This window comes from Pinus tabuliformis, chromosome 7 (genome assembly GCF_031772625.1).
Source record: "Pinus tabuliformis cultivar Carrire ecotype Pingquan chromosome 7, CPIR1, whole genome shotgun sequence".
In the NCBI taxonomy this organism is placed as follows: domain Eukaryota; kingdom Viridiplantae; phylum Streptophyta; class Pinopsida; order Pinales; family Pinaceae; genus Pinus; species Pinus tabuliformis.
In genome coordinates this window covers 2,042,540,951-2,042,547,598 of record NC_142293.1, presented here as the reverse complement: position 1 = coordinate 2,042,547,598, position 6,648 = coordinate 2,042,540,951, and the positions used below count along the sequence as shown (strand labels likewise).

The following is a 6,648-nucleotide window of genomic DNA, read 5'->3' as shown; positions in this document are numbered from 1 at the left end:
CATGGGAGTGCTCATTGGTGCACAACTTTCCATACAAAATTTCTTTAATACTTCTTTAAGGTACTTGGTATATGCATTTTTCTAATCGATGAACTTGCAAACCAAGAATGAAGGATAGTTCCCCCAACACAAACATTTTATATTCCTTTGAAATGTTAATTGCAAAACTTTTTCTCATATCATTAATATCACTTCCAAAAATTATGTCATCTAGATTGACAATAATGATTAGTAAGTTGTCAATTTTAGTGTTGATATAAAGTTGCTATCTCTTACCCCTCTCTTGAAGCATTGTTGTTGAAGATATTTATCCAATCTATACTATGAGGCCTTAAGTTCTTGTTTTAAACCATACAAATATTTCATCAATCATCACACATAATCCTTGTCCTCTAATAAATGAAATCCTTCACTGAGCTTAATATATAATTATTCTTGTAGTTCTCCATTTAGAATGACAATTTATATGCATATGATAAACATTAAACCCTTTAAAGATTATAAAGGCTAAGAAAATTCATATTTTGCAAAGTTTGGATACTAGAAAAGATTGTCTCTTCAAATTCCACACCTTCGGCTTGTGCATATCCTTTACATACAAGTATTTCTATGTTCCTTACTATATGTCCATTTTCATTAAGCTTATTTTTGTACATCCACTTGGTTCCAATTACATTTTTTTCCTTACGAATTGGAAAATACTCCCATGTCTCATTCTTCTAATTATGTTCTAGTACTTCATTCATAACTCTTAACCTAATGTTCATCGTGAGTGGCTTGAGAAAATTTTTGAGGTTCCACGAGGGATAGTAGAGCTAGGCTAGCCTGGCTTGTTATGCTAAGAAGATTCCTTCTAGTTTGAATTGATGATTCCTTATCTCCAAGAATTTATATATCTAGATGATTCATTTGGTCATACCTAGACTGGGATTTTGGATGAAATGATTCACCTTCTTCTTCTTATTCCTCATCATGCTCTTCATTTTGATTTTCTTCTTAGTGTGCTCGTTGATAGTTGTTTGGTTGTTCCTAGGTTCGAGGAAACATTGCATCTGTCGTTACATAAATACATTCAACAACCTTACGTGTCCTTTTGTTGTGACATATGTATACCTTGCTTCTATATGCTTATCCAAGATACATTATGTCCTCAAATATGGAATCAAATTTCCTTAAATCATCTTCATTTTTCTTAATATAGGATTTTCTTCCAAACACTTTGAAATGTTTAAGAGTGGTTAGTTTACCTTTCCATAGTTCATAGGGTTTTGTAGTATGGTTACCCTTATTTTTTGTCTATTCAACATATAAAATATTGTGTAAACTAATTCTCCCCAGAATCTATGTGATGATTGAGCTTCAATGAGCATGGTTCTTGCCATTTCCTTCATTGTTTAAATTTTTCTTTGAGCCACTCCACTCTAATGTGGAGTTCTTGCAATAATTAGTTGTCTTCTAATTCCATGGTGCTCAAAAAATATTTAGATTCATGGGAAATAAACTCACATTCTTTATTGGTCCCCAAGAAATTGTTTTTTAGATGAGTTTCATTTTCAACTATAGGCTTGAATGATTTGAATTTCTCAAAAGCCTCATATTTTTCTTTGAGGAAGGTAACGGGTGTCATTGAAAAACATCATAAAATACCTTTCTCCTTTATGATTAAAGTTATAATTTAGGTAATTTTTATGTCTTTTTTAAATCATGGCAATTTTAGGTGTATTTTTTTTTTAACCGAGAATGTAAATGTTGTATTTATATGCAATTTTGTTTGTGGATAAGAACAAAAGCAATTAAGGAGTGCCTATCTATATCTTTGAAAAGGAATAAAAATTCTTGTCACTTATTTATAGTATAGTAAGGAGAAAATGGAAATATGATATTCAAGAGAACCATTCAATTGCTTTCCTAATTCTTTTAGTAGACCAAATGTTGATTAAGGAGGAGGGAGTCTCACTGTTTTGATTGATAGTACCAAGAAAGTGGAAATATGCTATTGAAGAGAACCCTTCACTTGCTTTCCCAATTCTTTTTATAGGACTTCTTAATGTCTTTTTCCTTGGAGAGGAGATGTTAACTAAATCTTGATTAAGAAGGAGGGAGTCTCTCATAAGAGTGAGACACTTTGGTTGTTTGTCGTGTATCACCCCATGAATACTTTGCAACTTTAACTTCCAACAATATAAGGTGAATTATGTAATAATTATTTTGATATTGATCCATTACACTCATAGGTATGTCTATTTTGAGATAGGATTCCCAAAATTTTAATTTAATTCTTAATAACTATTAGGTGGATAGTAGAGATTTTACCTCCACAAACATTCTATAATATTCATAGTGGTAAAATAAATGAATAGTTTATATTTCTCCAAAGTAGTTGTACTATTTTTTTAATTTTAATTAAATTGATTAATAAAACAAAAATCCAAGAAATGCCATATGAGTTACAATTTTTTAGGCATGCTATATTGTTAATCCATGATATTATAACAAAGTCTATTTACATTAAGAATCTCCATAAGAAAGTGGGGCAAATCTTTGTTTTTAAAAATCTTGTTCCATATTTTTCTAAATGTATAAATGTTTGACTTGCTTATTAATTCTTTATAGTTTATAATAAAATAATAATAATTAATAAAACAAAAAATCCAAAAAATGCCATATGAGTTACAATTTTTTAGGTATGCAATATTGTTAATCCATGATATTGTAACAAAGTCTATTTACATTAAGAATCTGCATAAGAAAGTGGGCAAATCTTTGTTTTTAAAAATCTTGTTCCATATTTTTTTAAATGTATAAATGTTTGACTTGCTTATTAATTCTTTATAGTTTATAATAAAATAATAATAATTAAAAATAAAGTTATATTTGAATTATTTTTTATGTTTTTTCTATGTTTTTTACTTCTTTAATGTTTCATGCAACAAGTGTTTGAATATGACTACACTAATTTAATCATAGATTTTCAAATTATTAATGCTGAAATAATACAATAAAATATAAATTATTCTTCCTAAAATATATATTTTAATATTTAATTTAATTTTTTAAATCAAATGTTAAAATATTCTAAATATATATTTGAATATTTGATTTAATTTTTTAAATCAAATGTTAAAATATTCTTAAAATATCCCACGAATATTCTTAAAATATTTTTAGAATGTTAAAATATTCTTATAAGAACCACCATCATTAGTTACGTCACCAAGGTGAACATGTCTCGTGAGCGCTATAAAACAGGGGCGTCCTCAGCAGATTGATAACGCTGTCTCTTTGAAGGGATTCTTATTATTATTAGCAGAGGTGACATTATTTCATCTGCAGCTGCCATGACGATCACTTCACTTGCCTTTGCTTTGCCTATAATGTCACTGCTCCTGCTGCTGCGCGCAGGAGCAGTGGATTATAATCCAAATCCACCCTGTGCCCCGAACGGGATTTCTGACCTCACAGGAACCTGTAACAACGGCCCGCAGAGTCTAACGTACTCTGCTGGTTGTAACCCCGACACAATCCCAGACGAAAATTCTTTCCTTGGGACTGTGGGAACGCTGCTCGGATATCTGGGAGCACCCACGGTCACGCCCTACAAGACGTCGATTGCAGGCAGCGGCGGCTCACCCACTGCCTACGGGGCAGCAAACTGCACCGCCCTCAGTGCTACAGCCAATGATTGCCTTGCCTGCCTCACTTCCCTCACCCAGTCGGTGCTCACCATTTGCAGCGAGAGTGTCGGTGCTCAGATGTATACTGATCTTTGTAGCATCCGCTACGAGCAGTACGACTTTTAGCATGCATCTGGTATCTTAGTTGCTTGTGTGGTATTTAAAATAAAATAATAATTTAACTAGTTTTTTTTTTTTTTTTCAAATTCAGCAAGATGGCATGTATCTGATGTTGTAGTAAGTATTTTGATGGCATAGATTCATCAAATAATGAAATAAAATATGAATTATTATTTCTAACTTATGAGTTGCCACAAATGCACAATTTGTCATTAATAAAATAGAATTTTGTTTATTTTAAATACAAATTTTAAATTTTATTTTTTATTTTTTATTTTTGTTTTTTTTGGTTATTTCTAAGGTATGAAGTGAGTGTCTTTATTTTAGTTGTAAATTGCAATAATTTAGAGCCAAACGAATTGATTTGCATGGGATTAATCAATCTTGAATTCAAACCTTATAAAAAGGGGCTGAATATAACTTACTTTTGAGTTTGATTTTAGTTTTAGTTTTTTTTTCTATAATTTAATTAGTTTTTATGTTATTTTATTTTCTTAATTGATCTTTATAGAGAGTTATATGAGTGCACTAATTTCATCATACATTTTCAAAATCATTAAGCATCAAATAATGAAATAAAATATGAATCACTATTTCTAACTTGTGAGGTGTGAGAAATGCACAATTTTTCATTAATAAAATAGAATTTTGATTATTTTGGAACACAAATCTGAATTAGTTAAATATTATTTTTCATTGTTTATGTTATGTCCAATGTATCTACCTCTTCATAAATAAATAAACTAATAAAATAGTATTCTCTTGTTTTTAAATTTTTGTTATGCTAAGGTATCAACCTCTTCTTCCTAAATAAACCAAATATTGCATGAAGTGACTACCTCTATTTTCATTGTAAGCTTTAATCATTTAGGGGTGTACAGAAATTGATTTGCATGGAGATTAACAAATTTTGAATTCAAACCTCATAGAAAGGCTTTGAATATAATTTACTGTTGAGTATGATTAATTTTAGTTTTTTTTTATTCATGTCATGTTGCCAATATTTCTATTTCCATGTCTAAAGACACTTTCACATTGCAAAATCCCTCAAAAGTGTGACTTTCAGAATGAACTATTAATTTATTTTCTTGGCATGTTGTACTAGTTTTATGTTTATATACAAATCCCATATCATGCGTAGTGTCATATATTTTGTTAATTTAAAATGAATAATGGATTTTTTTGAAGATCAAAATTATTATCGGCCTCATTAGGCTTGTTGAAACATTATTTGATTTAGTTTTATGTTTATCTACAAATCCCATATAGCATGAGATATTTTGTTAATTTAGAATGAATAATGGATTTTTTCATTATGGATGTTTCAAATTCAATGATTGTCTCTAGCATTTTTAAATTAGACATAATTGTAGATTCATCCTAGCCTTAAATCTATGATAGAGTCAAGACAAAATCAAATCTCTTGAAGTACAAATTTTTTTTTACACTGCAAAACTTGAGGAAAGGTTGTAGATCCATGTATTTTATCCCTTTTTTACTTAGAGGTCCAAAGCTATAGTAGAGTAATGTTGATTCTTTCCATATATGTGTGTATATACACAATGTATCAACTTTACTTCATGCTCACATAAGAAGCAAATTAATAAAATGTTATAACTATATCTTTTTCAATTATTTTATATATTTTTTTGTCTATTTTATACTATGTCTTCCAAAATGATAATATAATTATTAAGTGGATGGTAGAGGTTTAACCTATGAGAGAATATTTATAGTAGTATTCAAATATCAAGCGTTAATATTTTTCTCCAAGTTAGTTATTCTCTTCTAATTAATTTATCTCACATTAATTAATTGAATAGAATGTGATATCAACCCTTATCATATTGGCCATGTGGTATGATAAACCATGGGAGCAAAAACTATTTTCAATTTAACATTTTATGTGGTAAAGTGTGTGTAACTCTGTATGATTGAAAATATCAGTACATGTTTTCTTAAATGTATATGTATGTAGTTCATATATTAATTCTTTTCATAATTAATAATAGTTGATCTAGCCTAGAGGGTTAGCTCCATGGAAAATTTTAGGGGCTAATGTTCGCCCAGTGGGCTAATTTTCCATGATTTTTCTACAAAAAAGATTCGCCAATTTCCAATTTTATAAAAGACGATTCGCCCAAATTTTAGAATATAAAATTATTTTACCTTAAAAATCGCCAACATTATATAGAGACTATATATAAAATAATTATAAATTTGAATAATTTTACAAATATATCAATAAACATTTATAATTTGCATATTAGGGATTAGTGAGATTCGCCAATGTTTTAAACTTCAAGAAAATTTTCCATCCTTAAAATTTTCCTTGGTTAGCTCAATTGGTCATGGGAGGTCTTATGATTTTTTTAATCTCAACAATGTGAGATGTATCATGGAATAAGTGTTTTGATGCTTATCATTTATGATTTATATGGCTTCATAATGTTTAATGTATACCTACTCCACATTGAAATATTTTACCTGGTATTGAAATATTTTATTTATGTTCTACATTGTATGATTTTTTTGATCTCAAAAATGTGAGAGGTATCATGGGGTAAGTGTTTTGATGCTTATCATGTATAATTTATATGGCTTCATAATGTTTAATGTATACCTACTCCACATTGAAATATTTTAAGTGGTATTGAAATATTTTATTTATGCTCTACATTGTTCATATTGAAACATACTTTTTGTTATTAATATATTTTTAATTCTATGTCTCCTTTATAAAGTATATCTCTATATGTATTTGATATTGTGCCGTCTCTCTCTATCTAGTTGATATTGAACTATTTTAGTTAATATTTATATTGAATTATTTTATTTATAACTCACATTGAAA

General features: G+C 28.8%; 1 pseudogene; it reads left to right on the top strand.

The window, feature by feature from the left end:
• Positions 1 to 3,338: 3,338 nt before the first annotated feature.
• LOC149256717 (antifungal protein ginkbilobin-like protein pseudogene) lies at positions 3,339 to 3,800 on the top strand (annotated as a pseudogene).
• The last annotated feature ends 2,848 nt before the right edge of the window (positions 3,801 to 6,648 follow it).